The sequence below is a fragment of the Anomaloglossus baeobatrachus genome, chromosome 6, assembly GCF_048569485.1.
Source record: "Anomaloglossus baeobatrachus isolate aAnoBae1 chromosome 6, aAnoBae1.hap1, whole genome shotgun sequence".
Classification (NCBI taxonomy): Eukaryota; Metazoa; Chordata; class Amphibia; order Anura; family Aromobatidae; genus Anomaloglossus; species Anomaloglossus baeobatrachus.
In genome coordinates this window covers 169,548,340-169,566,071 of record NC_134358.1, presented here as the reverse complement: position 1 = coordinate 169,566,071, position 17,732 = coordinate 169,548,340, and positions in this window count along the sequence as shown.

Below are 17,732 nucleotides of genomic sequence, written 5' to 3'. Positions count from 1 at the left end.
GCTTGCCTATCACCGAGCAAAGCGTCACAAGCACATGGCCAGCGACCAATCGGCATAGAAGGTGTCAGAGACATGTGACCACGTGTCACAAGCACATGACCAGCGGCCAATCGGCATAGAAGGTGTCAGAGACATGTGACCTCGTGTCAGCGATGATGTCACCCGCACATGTGCAATGGCTCCAAGATAGGACTTAGTCTCCAGCGCTTGCACATGTGCAGTAGCAAGAAATCTGGACATAGACTCCAGTGCCACAGCAACCGTAACACTGTCTCTCTCTCTCTCTGTCTGTGTCTCTTTCCCTTTCTGTCTCTCTGTCTATTTCCCTGTCTGTCTCTGTATCTCTTTCCCTGTCTGTATGTCTCTTTATGTTCTTCCCTGTCTGTCTTTGTCTGTCTCTTTCCCTGTCTTTCCCTGTCTGTCTCCTTCCCCATCTGTCTCTTTGTCTGTGTCTGTCTCTTTGTTTGTCTATCTGTGTCTGTCTGTTTGTTTGTCTGTCTCTGCCTGTCTCTGTCTGTCTGTCTGTATCTTTCCCTGTCTGTGTTACGGGGGGCTGTCTGATAATAACCGAAAGGAGTATCAGACAGTCAGGGTCCACCGTGCAAAGACTTTGCTGCAGACTATGGCAGAGTGCAATACCTCTGTTAACTCACAGAAGGATATAATAAGTAAGTAAATATAATAAGTAAGTAAAGCAATTCCTCCCTTACTTGGAGGGTGTGTGGAATGATCTCTGTTAATAATCACAGAGACAAAGGCAATGTGTGCGAAATGGCACCTACCTAGGTCCGCTCTTCTAGTGGTGCAAAAGAGACGAACAGCAGCATAAGCCGCACAAAGCTCCTACCTGCGTTCGCTCCACTAGTGTGCGAGGACACGAACCACTAGATATGGCACCTGCCTAGGTCCGCTCTTTTAGTGGTGCAAAAGAGACGAACAGCAGCGTAAGCCGCACAAAGCTCCTACCTCTGTTCGCTCCCCTAGTGTGCGAGGATACGAACAACTGCCAGACGCAGTATAAGGAACGTTACCCTAGCGGCAACGTCCACCTACGAGTAGAATCACAAGGCCCAGCCAGACCATGTGCCTCAGGCACCTGCCTATGTCCGCTCCCCTAAGAGGTAAGGATACGGACAGCAGCCGAAGCTGTAAGGTATAAGAACGCTACCCTGCCGGTAGCGCTCACCTAGCATAGACAGAGGAATGCCTAGAGGAACGCGCACAGAGCGTCTACTCATATGCATGAACCAAGAGGACTGAGCACCATGCGGCGTGTGTCAGGGTCTTATATAGACTCTGTGCCTCATCCAAGATGGAGGACACCAGAGCCAATCCGCTGCCAGAACGACAGGAGTGACGTCATGCTGGCCTATCACCGAGCAAGACGTCACAAGCACATGACCAGCGACCAATCGGCATAGAAGGTGTCAGAGACATGTGACCTCGTGTCAGCGATGATGTCACCCGCACATGTGCAATGGCTCCAAGATTGGACTTAGTCTCCGGCGCTCGCACATGTGCAGTAGCAAGAAATCTGGACTTAGTCTCCAGCGCTCGCACATGTGCAGTAGCAAGAAATCTGGACTTAGTCTCCAGCGCTCGCACATGTGCAGTAGCAAGAAATCTGGACATAGTCTCCAGTGCTCGCAGCAACCGTAACAGTACCTCCCCCTCAAGGGCCCCCCTCCCGGCGACGCAGGTAATCGGCAACTAAGTCGGGAGCATGGACAGCCTCCTCAGGCTCCCAAGAGCGATGTTCCGGGCCATAGCCCTCCCAATCTATCAATAAGAACCTGCGCCCTCTAACCATCTTAGAACCAACTATGGCTCGGACCTCATAGCTAGAGCGAGAGGAATCAGAGGCAGGAGAGTGCACTTCACGAGTGTGAGGTAAAATAGCCGGCTTTAGCAGTGAGACATGGAATTTGTCATGAATCCTAAGATGGACAGGTAACTTCAATTGATAGACTACAGGATTTACCTGTCGAAGAACCTCATAAGGACCCAGGAAGCGAGGAGCAAATTTGACAGAGCTCACTCTAAGTCTCACGTGTTTTGCAGAGAGCCACACAAAGTCCCCTGGAGAAAAGACAGGAGCCCGGAGACGAAACCGATCGGACACCGTCTTCATACGGTCCTTAGCTGCTTGGATCGACTCTTGAGTCCGATCCCAAACCTCTCTGGCATTAGTTGCCCAGTCGGCCACAAGAGGAGGAGGTGCAGCAGCGGGAAACGGTACTGGTACCCTAGGGTGTTGCCCATTATTGAGTACGAACGGTGTCTGCCCAGTGGCCTCAGCCAGCGAATTGTTAAGGGCAAATTCTGCCCAGGGTAGGAGGGAGGACCAGTTATCGTGGTTCTCAGCAACAAAGTGTCAAAGGTATATAATCATAGATTGATTCGTACGTTCAACCAAACCATTAGTCTCCGGATGGTATGCCGAAGAGAGATTCAACTCAATTTGCAGAAGGCTACAAAGATCTCGCCAGAAACGGGAAGTAAATTGCGGGCCTCTATCACAAATGATACGATCTGGCATCCCGTGAAGCCTAAAGACATGCTTGAGGAATAGTTTGGCTAGTACCCTGGAAGATGGGATTCTCGATAACGGTACGAGATGAACCATCCGGGAGAAATGGTCCGTAATGACCCACACAAATCTATGTCCCTGTGAACATGGAAGATCACCCACAAAGTCCATGCCTAACACCTCCCATGGTCTATCTGGCACTGGTAAAGGATGCAAGAGCCCAGCCGGTCTCTGCCGTAATGGACGGTTGCGAGCACACGAGTAGCAGGAACCGACATATCTCTTGACGTGGCTGGCTAAGTGTGGCCACCAATACCACCTCTCCAGTAACTCTCGTGTCCGCCTAATACCAAAATGCCCACCCACCTTTGAGGTGTGGGCCCATGACAGTATATCATTCTGTCGATCAGGCGGAACAAAGGTCTTGCCCGGTGGGATTTGGTCTAACGTCACAGGGGAGAGCGTATGAAAAACCCTGGAGGGAAGGATAAGACGAGGTTCGTCAATCTCTTCCTGGGTAGAAAGCATAGAGCGAGACAGGGCGTCTGCCTTGTTATTCTTACTCCCAGACAGATAGTTGATGGAGAAGTGAAAGCGGGAGAAAAACAAGGACCAGCGGGCTTGGCGAGGATTCAGACGCTGAGCGGTTTGTAAGTACGTCAGATTCTTATGGTCTGTATAGACCTGGAAAGGATGTTTCGCTCCTTCCAGCAAGTGACGCCACTCCTCCAAGGCTAATCTCAAGGCGAGCAGTTCCCTATCCCCAATGGTATAGTTTCTCTCTGCCGGTGAAAAGGTTTTAGCAAAGAAGAAACACGGCCTTTTTCTACCTGCACCGTTCTTTTGATACAAGACCGCACCAGCACCCACTGAAGAGGCATCAACCTCTAAGAGGAAGGGCTTATTCTCATCGGGTCTTTGAAGAACGGGAGCAGTTGAAAAGTGTCTTTTTACTGCCTCAAAAGCCTGAGATGTCTCAGTAGACCAGGCTTTGGGATTAGCACCTTTCTTAGTCAAGGCCACCAAAGGGGCCACCAAAGTAGAAAAATGGGGTATGAACTGCCTGTAATAATTTATGAATCCTAAGAAGCGTTGCACCGCCTTCAAGGAATGAGGTTCGGACCATTGCAGGACAGCAGAGAGCTTCGCAGGATCCATAGCCAGACCCTCTTGTGAGATAATGTAACCCAAAAAAGGCAATGAGGACTGCTCGAATACACATTTCTCGAGTTTAGCAAACAATGAGTGCTCCCTTAAACGGGAAAGGACACGAACGACATCCTGATGATGAGTCTCCAGATCAGGAGAAAAAATCAGGATGTCGTCTAGATACACCACTACTGAGGATAACAGTAAATCCCTGAACACATCGTTTACGAAGTCCTGAAATACTGCGGGTGCATTACATAACCCAAAAGGCATGACGAGGTATTCATAGTGACCGTCTCGGGTGTTAAAAGCGGTCTTCCATTCGTCACCCTTTCGAATTCGTACCAAGTTATACGCACCCCGCAGATCCAACTTCGTAAAAACTTGAGCTCCTCTCAGTCTGTCAAAGAGCTCCGAAATTAAAGGTAATGGGTATTTGTTCTTTATTGTGATTGCGTTGAGACCCCTGTAATCTATGCAGGGACGCAAATCACCCTCTTTCTTCCGAACAAAGAAAAACCCAGCTCCCGCGGGAGAGACAGACTTACGAATGAACCCCTTCTCTAAACTCTCTCTTATATAGGTCGACATGGCCTCCGACTCAGGTATCGACAGGGGGTAAACCCTGCCTTCAGGTGGAACCGAACCTGGGATAAGGTCTATGGCACAGTCATACGGCCTATGGGGTGGAAGAACCTCAGCACCCTGTTTGGAGAACACGTCAGCGAAATCCAAATAGGGTGTAGGTATGGGAGAGAGATCAGTTGATGCAACCACAACGACCTTAGGTGGTAAGGGAAGACATCGGGACTGACATTTCGAACCCCAACTAATAATGCTGTCAGACTCCCAGTCAATGTGAGGAGCATGAGTCCGAAGCCATGGAAGACCCAGAAGGACGTCGTCTATACCCTCAGGCAAAACAAGAAAAGAAATCTCCTCTATGTGACCCTGAGACAGGGAAAGGCGCAAGGAAACTGTCCTCAATGTAATGGAGTCAGACAACATAGTTCCATTAACAACACGGACAGGAATAGGCGCCTCTAACATGATAGAGGGAATATTGTGTCCCTTTACAAATCCTGAGGACACAAAAATCCTGTCAGCTCCGGAATCCACAAAAGCCATAATAGGCCATGTATTCTCAGATAACGAGAGCTGACCTGGGATACAACACTTAGAGGGTGCAGAAGACGTCTCTAGTAACCCCCCTCTAATGGTTACTAGGCCAGGGAGTTTCCCTGACGACTAGGACACTTGTTGGCATAGTGTCCAGCCTGACGACATACGTAACACATAGGAGGACCAGACTTGCGTAGTCTGGAGAACGTATGACCTAACTCCATAGGAGTGGGAGATGTTTCAGATGCTGAGGAAGATGGTAGTGGACCCTCAACAACTGGAATAGCCCGATGCTTAGGGCGTGAGGAAGAGACCTCGAGTCTACGTTCCTTATGGCGTACATCGATCCTCGTTGCTACTGTGATCAAGTCCTCCAGAGAAGCAGGGACCTCACGAGTAGCAAGGGCATCCTTGACATAGCCTGCCAACCCTCTCCAGAAGATAGGAATCAACACCTTCTCTGGCCAATCTAGTTCTGCCACCAGAGTTCTAAAAGCAATGGCATAAGAACTAGTGGATAACGAACCCTGAGATAGATCTAACAGTCTCAGGGCCGCATCATGGGTAACCTGCGGACCCATGAATACCGCCTTAAGAGCATCAAGAAAGTCTTGATGTCTCAGAGTAACCACATCAGAGCGCTCCCATAGGGGAGTCGCCCATTCTAAGGCTTTGTCCTGAAGTAAGGAGATGATAAAGCCTACTCTGGACCTCTCCGTAGAGAAGCGAGAAGAGTTGACCTCTAGGTGTATCTGACACTGACTAATGAAACCACGACATGATCTGGCATCGCCAGAATATCTGTTTGGCAGAGCAAGTCGAGGATCATGTGCAGATGTCACCATGGTCTGAGGTTTATCCTCTATACTCTTGAGCCGTGACTCAAGTACTTGTATGTAACGGTGTAACTGCTGATATTCTGCCATAACTGCCAGACCCTTGGCTCAGTCCTAATGTTACGGGGGGCTGTCTGATAATAACCGAAAGGAGTATCAGACAGTCAGGGTCCACCGTGCAAAGACTTTGCTGCAGACTATGGCAGAGTGCAATACCTCTGTTAACTCACAGAAGGATATAATAAGTAAGTAAATATAATAAGTAAGTAAAGCAATTCCTCCCTTACTTGGAGGGTGTGTGGAATGATCTCTGTTAATAATCACAGAGACAAAGGCAATGTGTGCGAAATGGCACCTACCTAGGTCCGCTCTTCTAGTGGTGCAAAAGAGACGAACAGCAGCATAAGCCGCACAAAGCTCCTACCTGCGTTCGCTCCACTAGTGTGCGAGGACACGAACCACTAGATATGGCACCTGCCTAGGTCCGCTCTTTTAGTGGTGCAAAAGAGACGAACAGCAGCGTAAGCCGCACAAAGCTCCTACCTCTGTTCGCTCCCCTAGTGTGCGAGGATACGAACAACTGCCAGACGCAGTATAAGGAACGTTACCCTAGCGGCAACGTCCACCTACGAGTAGAATCACAAGGCCCAGCCAGACCATGTGCCTCAGGCACCTGCCTATGTCCGCTCCCCTAAGAGGTAAGGATACGGACAGCAGCCGAAGCTGTAAGGTATAAGAACGCTACCCTGCCGGTAGCGCTCACCTAGCATAGACAGAGGAATGCCTAGAGGAACGCGCACAGAGCGTCTACTCATATGCATGAACCAAGAGGACTGAGCACCATGCGGCGTGTGTCAGGGTCTTATATAGACTCTGTGCCTCATCCAAGATGGAGGACACCAGAGCCAATCCGCTGCCAGAACGACAGGAGTGACGTCATGCTGGCCTATCACCGAGCAAGACGTCACAAGCACATGACCAGCGACCAATCGGCATAGAAGGTGTCAGAGACATGTGACCTCGTGTCAGCGATGATGTCACCCGCACATGTGCAATGGCTCCAAGATTGGACTTAGTCTCCGGCGCTCGCACATGTGCAGTAGCAAGAAATCTGGACTTAGTCTCCAGTGCTCGCAGCAACCGTAACAGTCTGTCTCTTTCACTGCCTTTTTGTCTGTCTCTGTTAGTCTGTCTCTGTCTGTCTCTTTCCCTGGCTGCATTGTGACATACCAACATTCCATTGAAGGGCGTGGCTACGCATTCTTCTGAAGTTTAAGTTGCATTGTGGCTCCAAGCTCCATAGACTTTAATGGAGGCAGGTTTTTTGTCGAATAACTGTAAAGTGCGGGGTTAAAATTTCCATTCAAAACATATTCTATGACGTTCCCTGAGTCAAATGGGGTGTCTGTGCAAGATTTTGTGATTGTACATGCGACGGTATGAATTCCTTTAGCGGACATACACACACACACACACACACACACACACACACAAACATACGCTCAGCTTTATATATTAGATCAATTTTAGATATGTTGTGCTTTTTGTCTGTTCATTATAGCGCCCACATTAATTATATAAATAATAATAATAATAAAAGAAATACATACAGGCAAAACAGTACAACTTAAACTGGATAAAATACTGATACGTCTTACGTACTGGATCCGTGAACGCCGCATAAAATATGGACAGATCTGCAATACTTTTTGCATCTCCTGTGGTCTAACATTGATTTTAAGGAGATGAGATTTTATAAAACGTCTTACCAAACCCCACACCCCTTCCTCCACTGAGGTCAGAGGAGAACGGCTGACTGGATACGATTACATAACGTTTTTGTCCCTAAATAACAATTCTGGGTCATGTTATTTAATATATAAATAAGAAATAACGTTTGGAACTCCATTCTATGTCTGAACTGGGTGCAAAAACCTAAAAAACATCACTATGGGGAGATAAGGTATGCACACCAGTGACTATGTAAGGGGAATACATGGAATAGCAGAAACTGCTAAAATAGAGCCGTTATTTCTTATTTGTTAGTTGTTTTTGCTATTCCCTTACATAGACACTGGTGTGCATACCTTATCTCCCCATAGTGATGTTTTTTAGGTTTTTGCACCCAGTTCAGACATAGAATGGAGTTCCAAACGTTATTTCTTATTTGTTAGTTGTTTTTCGTTTGGGAACCCTCCCCACACACACCTATTGCCAATCCACATCGTATATATAGCCTGGGTCTCAGCTTCCCATACACGGTAAGTTTTTTTAACTGCATGAGAGGACACACACAAGCTAGGGACCCCAACGTAGAGAAATACTTTGGCGTAGTGTTGGGGCTCTATTGCATTGATCAATTCAGTAGCTAAATTTCTCTTTATTCATATATTCATGGCAGTAATGCAGATTCCATTTTTCACATTTCATTGTTACATATAGCTATTGAATTTTTCATGTCAGTATTCACACAGCAGTTTCTGCTATTCCATGTATTCCCCTTACATAGTCACTGGTGTGCATACCTTATCTCCCCATAGTGATGTTTTTTAGGTTTTTGCACCCAGTTCAGACATAGAATGGAGTTCCAAACGTTATTTCTTATTTGTTAGTTGTTTTTCGTTTGGGAACCCTCCCCACACACACCTATTGCCAATCCACATCGTATATATAGCCTGGGTCTCAGCTTCCCATACACGGTAAGTTTTTTTAACTGCATGAGAGGACACACACAAGCTAGGGACCCCAACGTAGAGAAATACTTTGGCGTAGTGTTGGGGCTCTATTGCATTGATCAATTCAGTAGCTAAATTTCTCTTTATTCATATATTCATGGCAGTAATGCAGATTCCATTTTTCACATTTCATTGTTACATATAGCTATTGAATTTTTCATGTCAGTATTCACACAGCAGTTTCTGCTATTCCATGTATTCCCCTTACATAGTCACTGGTGTGCATACCTTATCTCCCCATAATGTTATTTAATATAAACCTTCTAGAGAAACAATACAGATACCATCTTACCAAGCAAATTTCAAGTGTTCTATACAGAAACTACTTTACAACTAACTTAAGCACAAGGGCCAGACATGAAACATGGTATAGCTTGCTAAGCTTCAGAGCAGCTACAAAGTTACGCCCATTATTATACATGACCAAGTCTGGTTCTAGATTCAGCAGTGAGAGACACTGATTGGTTTGGTCTTTTAAACTTTTCAACAGCTCTGCTGCGGTGTGTGGTTTAACACCTAAAGAGATGAGTTTCAGCAGAGCTTGTTGCCGCTTTGTCCAGGCAGCGCTGTACTGCTCCTAGCTTGAGACCGATGAACAGGGTAATTCAGCCAAAGATAAGGAGCAGGAGCAGGTGCAGGAACTGCTGTAAGAAAAGAAGGAATCCTTAATGGAACTTGAGCCCGCTATTCTACGCATCAGAAGCACATTTGGTGTCCCAGGGTTTGACTCAGTCATGGCTTTCACTAGGTTCACTCCCATCAGGGATATGTAGCATCACTATCCACAAACACCTTTCCATGTCTCTGTAGTTATGTGGTCCTTCCCAGTAACTGCATCGTTCAGAGCATGGGTGATGTTATTGGACAAGTGCTGGTGTAAAATGGGGAAAGCACACAGGGACAAATAGTTGCGGCTGGGGACCGAGTACCAAGGGATACCTACCACCAAGAGGTTGCAGAATGACTCAATCTTCACAAGATGAAACAGCAACATTTCCAGAGCAAGCACTCTGGCCATGCATCCTTTTAGTGTTTGGGCCTGTGGATGGTAGGCTGAGTATTTCCTCTTTCTTTCAAAAGTCTTGGGTAGGGATAACTCAGTGCTGTCCTGGAACAAGGAAGTGGACATGGTTACTGTTGTTGGTTGTCTATATGCAACCACAGGTTCAAGGGAGCAGTCATTCACACCTGCTCCCTGGACAGCAGAATTGGAACCACGTAGCTCAGGTGAAGTGGCAATAGTTTAAACCTCAGATACTGGTTTCTACTCAGGCATTCCAACCACCTAGTGGGGTGCTTGGCTGATGTTTGTAATACATGTATCAGCACCCCTTTACTGTCCTGTCCCTCCCCCTGTGGAGACGCTGGCACTCTCATCTTACCGGCCATGCTGCTCTGTCAGTGGATCCTGCTGCTGTCCCCCGGGACCTGCACACACTGCATAGGTCTCCTGGAAGTGTCATTAAGTTACGCATGTGATAATGCCCCTTTTCTTAAAGGGCCAGTATGCCCTAAGCCGGAAGCACCTCCCAGCCTATTGCTGAATGGCATCAAGTATTTAAGGCAACCTCACCTTTAAGGAGGTGCCTGGGCAATGTGTTTTTAATGTTGATAGTTCTCGGGTCCCTTTGCGCTGTCACTGCTGTTATTATTCTGTGTGCTTTGTTACTGATTCTCTTCTTTGTTCTAGTGCATGATGACTACGCTGCTGCTGCAATTATCCATAACTACTATTGCTGTTGGTGCAATTGTCCACACCGGCCACTCCTATGAAACTGGCTGCCACTGCTGCAACTACCCATCTTATCCACTGCTGCAACTAACCATCTCAGCCACTGCTGCTGTCTCTATTCACCTCAAACAAACCTACGATGCCTCATACTGCTGCCGCTCCTATTATCAGAGACAATTTGTGTATATACTGTACCTGTGTCGTCAGCTTCTGAGGCACCGTGATCCCTTAGGTTTGCCATTGTCAGCTACCTACCAGCGTGTTTGCCTATCTCCATCTCCAGTGGCCTTAGTGAAGACTCGGTAGCTGTTCAGGTACGCTCCTCCAGGTCAGTAATTGGTGCCTTTGGTCCAGTGGATCCACTTACATGCTGCTCTCCTTGCGAGCATTACCATGTGCTTGCGCATGCTGGTGGTGCTTAGGTTGATAGTGCTCTTTCCTTTGCTTGGTTTGGTATTGCAGATGCTGCAAATAACTGTCTTTTTGTCTTCAGGACTTTCAGTAAAAATTAGCTAGACTGGGGAAAACTGAACCATTGGTCTATGATCTGGATGCGTGGTGATGCTCTGGGAAACAGTTGAATGCCTTCTTCCTCTGGTGAACACATTAACTCTTCATGCCTGTTGCAGTGCTACTTATCTATCTTCCTCTGTGCTCACTACTATGCATGTCAACATGCCAGGTTGGGTCATTGGCTTCATCATCCACATCCTTGTCTCCACTTCCTTAGTCTGGTTCTTCTCTTTAGTTGCAATCTTAAGCTGACCTGATGGCAACTGTGTCTTATCATGATCCACCTGTTGAGATAATAATAGCCATTCCCCACCATCAACTTCTTCTGATCATGGCTGCTCAAATATTTGTGCATCACCGCTCCCAACCTCCTCCTTTCCCTTGAAACATGCATAGTGAGAGGCCAAAAGAAGCTATAAAAGGGAAGGTAAAAAGCTTCTCAGAGTGTTCAAGTATGGGGTGACTTGTCTCCTTGGACTCGTCATGGTAAGAGGAGGGAGGATCAGGGTGTGGCTTATGTGATCCAGCCTCTCGGATAGTAAGACTGGACTGTGTGGAAGTCAAGGTGCTGCTAGTAAACAGACTGGAAGCATTATCTGCCATCCAGCCCACAAAATATTCTGGCTTCAACAATGGTGTACTGGCCCTCCTCTAAATTGGTACAGAAACCATGAATGAGATAAGGTTTGGGGTGCACCCACAGAAGTAGGCATAGTTTGCTCTGTGAAACGTCCATCGTGTGAATCAACATCAGCGCCATATCTACTTCCCCATCCCTTAACGCATGACTTGCACATTTTTAATTAGGTACACAGCTAAGCAAACTCTTATTACAGAATATAATGTATTGGAATTATCCCTTTAAAATGGTGTTTTGTTTAGTCTTTGTGCAGGTAATTTAATACAATCAACCCTGCCTAAATGAATTGTTTAAACACTGTAGCCTTATTGAAGAAATAAATCTGCCTGCACTACCAAGGACAGAGAGCAGCGGTGTTAGAATTATCCTTTTAAATTTGCTTTGCTTGGTCTTTCAGCAGGTAATTTAACACAATTCACCCTGCCTTAATGGCTTTTTTAAACACTCTGTAGCTCTATTCCAGGAACAACTTTTCCTGCACTACCAAGGACAGATAGCAGTGGTTTTACAATTATCCCTTTAAAACAGTGGTTTCTTTGGTCTTGCCACAAGTAATTTAAAACAATCACCCCTTTTTTAAACACGCTGTACCCTACTCCACAAACTCTCCCTGCACTATGCTCAGCTAGTAAATGCTGTTTGTTTAATATTCCAGCAGATCCTGAAGTGCACTAATACACTGTCCCTTCTCCAACAGCAACTGTGCCTATGCTCTCTCAGGATCACATGCACCTAAGATGGCATTGGCAGTTTTTATATAGACTCGATAATGCCATCCAGCCAGCCAATCACAGTACTGCCAGCAACAAAGTAGTTACATCATTATTGTAATTGGTAAGCAATCCCGCCATGTTTAGTGGCTGAAAATGAGGCACCAAACATGCAAGATGGGGGACTCGAATCTCACGTGTCAAGGACCAAAAATCTTATAGATTAATGAATATCTCACATACCGTACTATTCGTGTGACTAACGAATTGAGCAACGTATATTTGCTCATCAATAATTATGTTAAAAATAGTGGGAAATATTTTATGAAAACCTCCAGAAATATATTTCTTGAGGAAATTGTGAACACGTTTGTTTAGAATAAAACATCAGAGTTAATTAACATATTAACTGGGAACATACTACTATTATTTCTCTGAAATGTATTTTGTTTTCATAATATAAGCTCAGTTGAACCTTCTTTTTAATAAGTCTGAAGGCCACTTTACACACAGCGACATCGCCAGCGATGTCGCTGGTGAGAGCACCCGCCCCCGTCGGTTGTGCGTCACGGGCAAATTGCTGCCCGTGGCGCACAATATTGCTAGGACCCGTCACACGTACTTACTCCTTTCTAAGGGGAAGGTTCGTTCGGCATCACAGCGGCGTCACTAAGCGGCCGCCCAATAGAAGCGGAGGGACGGAGATGAGCGGGCGGAACATCCCACCCACCTCCTTCCTTCCTAATTTCGGGCCCGCCACAGGTACGGCAATGTTCCTCATACCTGTGGTGTCACACATAGCGATATGTGCTGCCGCAGGAATGACGATCAACCTGCGTCCTGCAACAGCAACAATAATTGGGATTAGAACGTGTCAGCGATCAACGACTAGGTGAGTAATTTTGATCATTAATGGTCGTTCGTGCGTTTCACAAGCAACGACATCGCTAACGAGGCCGGATGTGTGTCACAAATTCCATGACCCCAACGACATCTCGTTAGCGATGTCGTTGTGTGTAAAGCCCCCTTAGCTGTATATAGTGTTTTACTTGTAACTTTGAAACAAATATTTATTTTAGATATGACCAGTCTGTTTAGTATTCTGCTTTGTGTTGTTCCTCAAAACACGAGCAAAGTTGCAACTGGGGAAAACATCTCTCTTGACAATATGGTGTATTGATTCATAGGATGGAAGAGGAGGAAAAGCTCAACACATCTCCAAGAAAATATGGCCCATTACTGCTATTTTGTAGGGAAAACAATAACTTTCAAATAAAGATCATAACAGGTTTTTCTATTTTTATTTTACACTTTAGTAAAATTCTTACCATACATTATTGAACTGTACATCTACTGAATGTATTTCATTGTTTTTGATCAATGGAAATTATATGTGTAAAGGTTATATAGTTTTTTTGTGTTTATTTTTGTGTTTATTTAGAAAACTGTGGAATTGACCACCATATTGTTGTTTGCATCTTCAGTGTTTTACAATATGGACTTAAATATTAGAACGAAGAAACTTTTATGAATTACAAAATCAATTTTTAAGCTAGTATACCTAAGAGAAGAGATCAGTAGAGATGAGAGTAACTGTGTATATTTGGGTTTGTTGGGTTTGACCTGACTTTAGTTAACAGTTTGATTCAGGACCCACACTTGACCCAAACTTGTTCCCAGACACCGAACTCCATATAAGTCAACTGGGATCCAAACTAAAGAGTATGACTTCAGTAATGAGTATTACGGAAGTCATTGAATGGGAGTTCAGCACAAACAGCCAGCCATAAACAGAGCATGGAGGACGGGGTTGTAGTTTTTGGACACAGTACATCTGAAAATGTTGTTTTCACCTCAGTAAGAGCCATTCAGAGACTTCAAGCGGTCCAAGTGAAGTCAAGTGTCCCAGAGCACCCCAATGCTTGATCAATGGGTTAGGATTTGAACAGCAATCAACCTCGGACACAGACTTTTAATAAACAACCATGTTTGGATTCAAGCCCCGGACACCCAGTGTTTGGTATGAGTTTAAGATGGTGGTCGAGTTCCTACCCCTGCAGATACCAAATATGTTGTTAAATATATACATGTGATAATATATAAAGTAATGTTATTTAGAAATGTATAGTGTAAGGTATTGTAATGTATAAGATGTAGCAGAGTAGAGAATGTAACTATGTAGAGGTGTAGCAGTATTGAAGATGTAATGTACAGTATGTGTATTGGTATAAGGTGTAATGTTATGTAGCATATAATGTATAATGCTTAATAAGGTATTATTGGTGTTATAGGTGCAGGTGAAAAGTTAAATCTGCCCGGTGACAGACAGATGACAGTTGGGATTCTAGGATTAGCCAATAGGGAAAGAGCTACTGCTGAGGGAGAGAAACGGTTGCTGTGGAAATGTCAGTTAGGGCGTAGCCTGTGACAGGAACAGATGTCAGGTCTGAGGAGCAGCAGAGCCGCATGATATGGGTGACAAGAAAAGAGGGAGACCATGACATAGAATAGTGTGACCGAGGAAAAGAAGGAATGACTGACAGAGAATGACAAGTCCTGGTGCAAGACAGAGCAGGACAAGGAATGACGTGAGTGTCTTAAGCAGGTGTCCCTGAAGCGTCTTGAATAGCTTATAGCTCGGTCCAGCCATATTGGCAAAATCTCTCCAAGAGGGAAAAGACGAGGAACTGCTTGAGGAGAGGAGGAGAATGTCTTCCAAGGACTGTGATGTGGTACTAGGCTGGGTAGTGTGGGAAAGAAAAGGACTTATGGAGGTTGGAACAACTGAACTGAAAGTTGTATGATCCTCTGTGACACTGAAACATGTAAGAAGATTTATGTCCACTATCTAATGTACATTGGTGTTGACAAGTTTATGTACAGTAAAATGACATTTTTTATGAACTTGTGGTCTCCCTCAATGAACTGTGTACCATCTGGTCCTGGCCAGCCCAAACCATCGGCAACATGTGGCCTGCAAAGGCGTATCGCCTCCAGAGTGCAACACCACACACCCAGCCAGGACTTCCATTTTCATGTAGCGTGTCGGGGTGCGGCAGACAAATACCTCATCCATGACTACCACTCTGTGCCACGTTACATGAGCCCCAACTTTTACAGTTCATCTTCGCTCATCTCTAGAGATGGGTGGACACGTGGATGTTCAGTTCGCCTCATTCAGCCAGGCTTTAGTTAAAAGTCACACTTGACCTGAACTTGTTTCTAGACCCCAAACCCCATGTACATTAATAAAGACCGAACATACGGGCCCGACTTAAGTAACAAATATAATGGAAGTCAATAATTGAGCAGTTAGGCTCCCCCACCACATACAGCTAGCCATAAACAGAGCATTTCTGGGGCAACAAAAGCAGGTTGTTTTAAGGGGTGTTTACACACAGAATCTGACAATGTTGTTTCTACCCCCAGTGAGAGCCATTCAGAGACTGCAAGCGTCTCGCATTGGGCCAAGCGCCGAGCGTACCCAAACACAGTAATGTTGGATTAAGTGGCTATCATACAGTACGAACAGCACCTGAATTCAGGCACAGACTTTTTTTTAAAAAAAAAAACATGGGGTTTGAACCCCAGTCACCCAGTATTCCGAACGAACCCCAAACGTTAAAAGTCGGGTTTGCTCATCTCTACTTAAGAGCTTCCCAGTATTTCTTAGAATAATGAAGGTTGAACATTTTTACAGATAAAATTAATTTTATTTTTCTATAGTGAAGTAAAGTTTCTACAAAGCTCTCTGCAGTATGAATTATCTTGAAGCCTAACGCTTTTAATATTCTGAACAAGAAGACTGAAATGAGGATTTTGTTTATTACGGAATGTTTGCAGAGGTCAGTGTAAGATCAGTTCATGGTTATCATGCAATCTCACTACTTCTTTTTCACATTTAAGAGGACAATTTTTTTAAAAGTCTTGTTTAGTTATGTTCTAGTTTAAATAAAGAAAATAAAATCATTTTCATCAAGAAAATAGAAACCATAATTCAAATTAAACTTATTCTGAGAGTATTTAATATAAAATATTAACTTCAAAATGTAATGAAGTCAAATACTTAAAAGGGTTGAAAGCAGCAGCATTATTCATTGGTTATATATTCAAGTGAAGAGGAATTATTCAGGCATAATCACCTACCACCTTTCTATGAAAGTAAAAAAAATAAAATAGTAGGAAACTCAACTTCCTAACCTCAGCAATGTGACTCTTATATCATATTTTATTAATGGGTCATCGAAGTAAGTTGTATAAAAACTCCTGTAATGTACTATGCCATTGATTTATTGTCTTTCTGTATATTGTCAAACTATTCCACTTTCTTTAATTCTACTTTTCAGAATAGATGATATACAGTCAGTAGGTCAATAGGTCTAAATATTTTAAGGTATATTTAAGCCCTTCACCACTAAAGGGGGCTTTACACGCTACGATATTTTAATCAATATCGTTAGCGATGACAAACAATTAGCCACGCCCATGTTTTTCGAACAACCTTGTTCAATTTGCGTTTTTGTCGTCTAATAATGTCACACTAAACAATCGCACATAAGTCGTTAATTGTTGATGGTTGTTCAGCATATCGTTTTTGGTAGTTTGTTTAGTGTCACACGTTTTTTTTTCCAATCCGACTTTCATCTTGTTTTTCGTCATTTAAGTACCCATCATCCACCTTTCCACACGCCATCAGAAATCCCACATGTGCATTCAATTTAACATAATTCGCACATGTTCCCGGCTTGATTGTGTCTATCGCATTAAAAAGCAGTCCGCTGGCTGTGTTTATTGTGTCTTATTGGCATCTAGTGTAAGGTAGGTCATTGTGATTGTATCTTCGTATACATTACTGTTATTTTAATTCTTTTGTCTTCTTAGTTTCATAACGCATATTTGTTTTAATTTTGGTTTAAGTGGGAAAATATTTGGCAATGAGGTCGTTTTCCAAACCACCAAAAAAAACCAAAAAAACCCCCAAAATTTTAGGCATTTACCTAAGGTGCAACATTACTACTTCATTTGTATCTACTAAATGATTAATTTGGTTACATTTAATTATTAATAAAGTCTTTAAACCTTTTATGCGTAGGAAAAATGCCATTATCAAGTGAGGATTTCATGCGTGATTTCATTGCGGAGTATCGTCAAAATGAATGTTTGTGGCGTGTAAAATCCCCATCATACAGTAACAAGCATTTAAAAAAAGAAGCTTATGGCAAGTTGGTTTCCATATGTTCTGAATATCATCCTGATGAACAATTCAATGAACGTATTATTAAGAAGAAAATTCAGGCAATTAGAACAGTATTTAAAAAAGAACTTAACAAAGTCGAAGAAAGCAAACGCTCAGGTGCTGCAGCAGAATCAATTTATGTACCCAGACTGTGGTACTTTGACCTGTTAATGTTCACTAGAGATCAAGAAATGCCCCAACAATCAATGAGTATCATACCACCACTACCAGTAAATCCTGTTGTACATCCGCCTATTGATCTTCTGAAGAGGTATTTTTTTATTTTTTTATTTTTTTTTCAGCATAATGTGTGTGTATGTTTTTTAAAAAATATGTTGGAAATGGTTTTCAAACTGCAAATTTTTTGGCCTTTGAAAATATTTTTTTTTTTTTACACAAAAAATATTTGTTTGGGTTGTGTAATCAGCCACAAAATATAATCATTCTACTCAGCTTTCTAAATTCAATGCAAAATTTTTTAATATTTTATTTATTAAAAAATATTTTCAATTTTGCATCAATTAAGTTG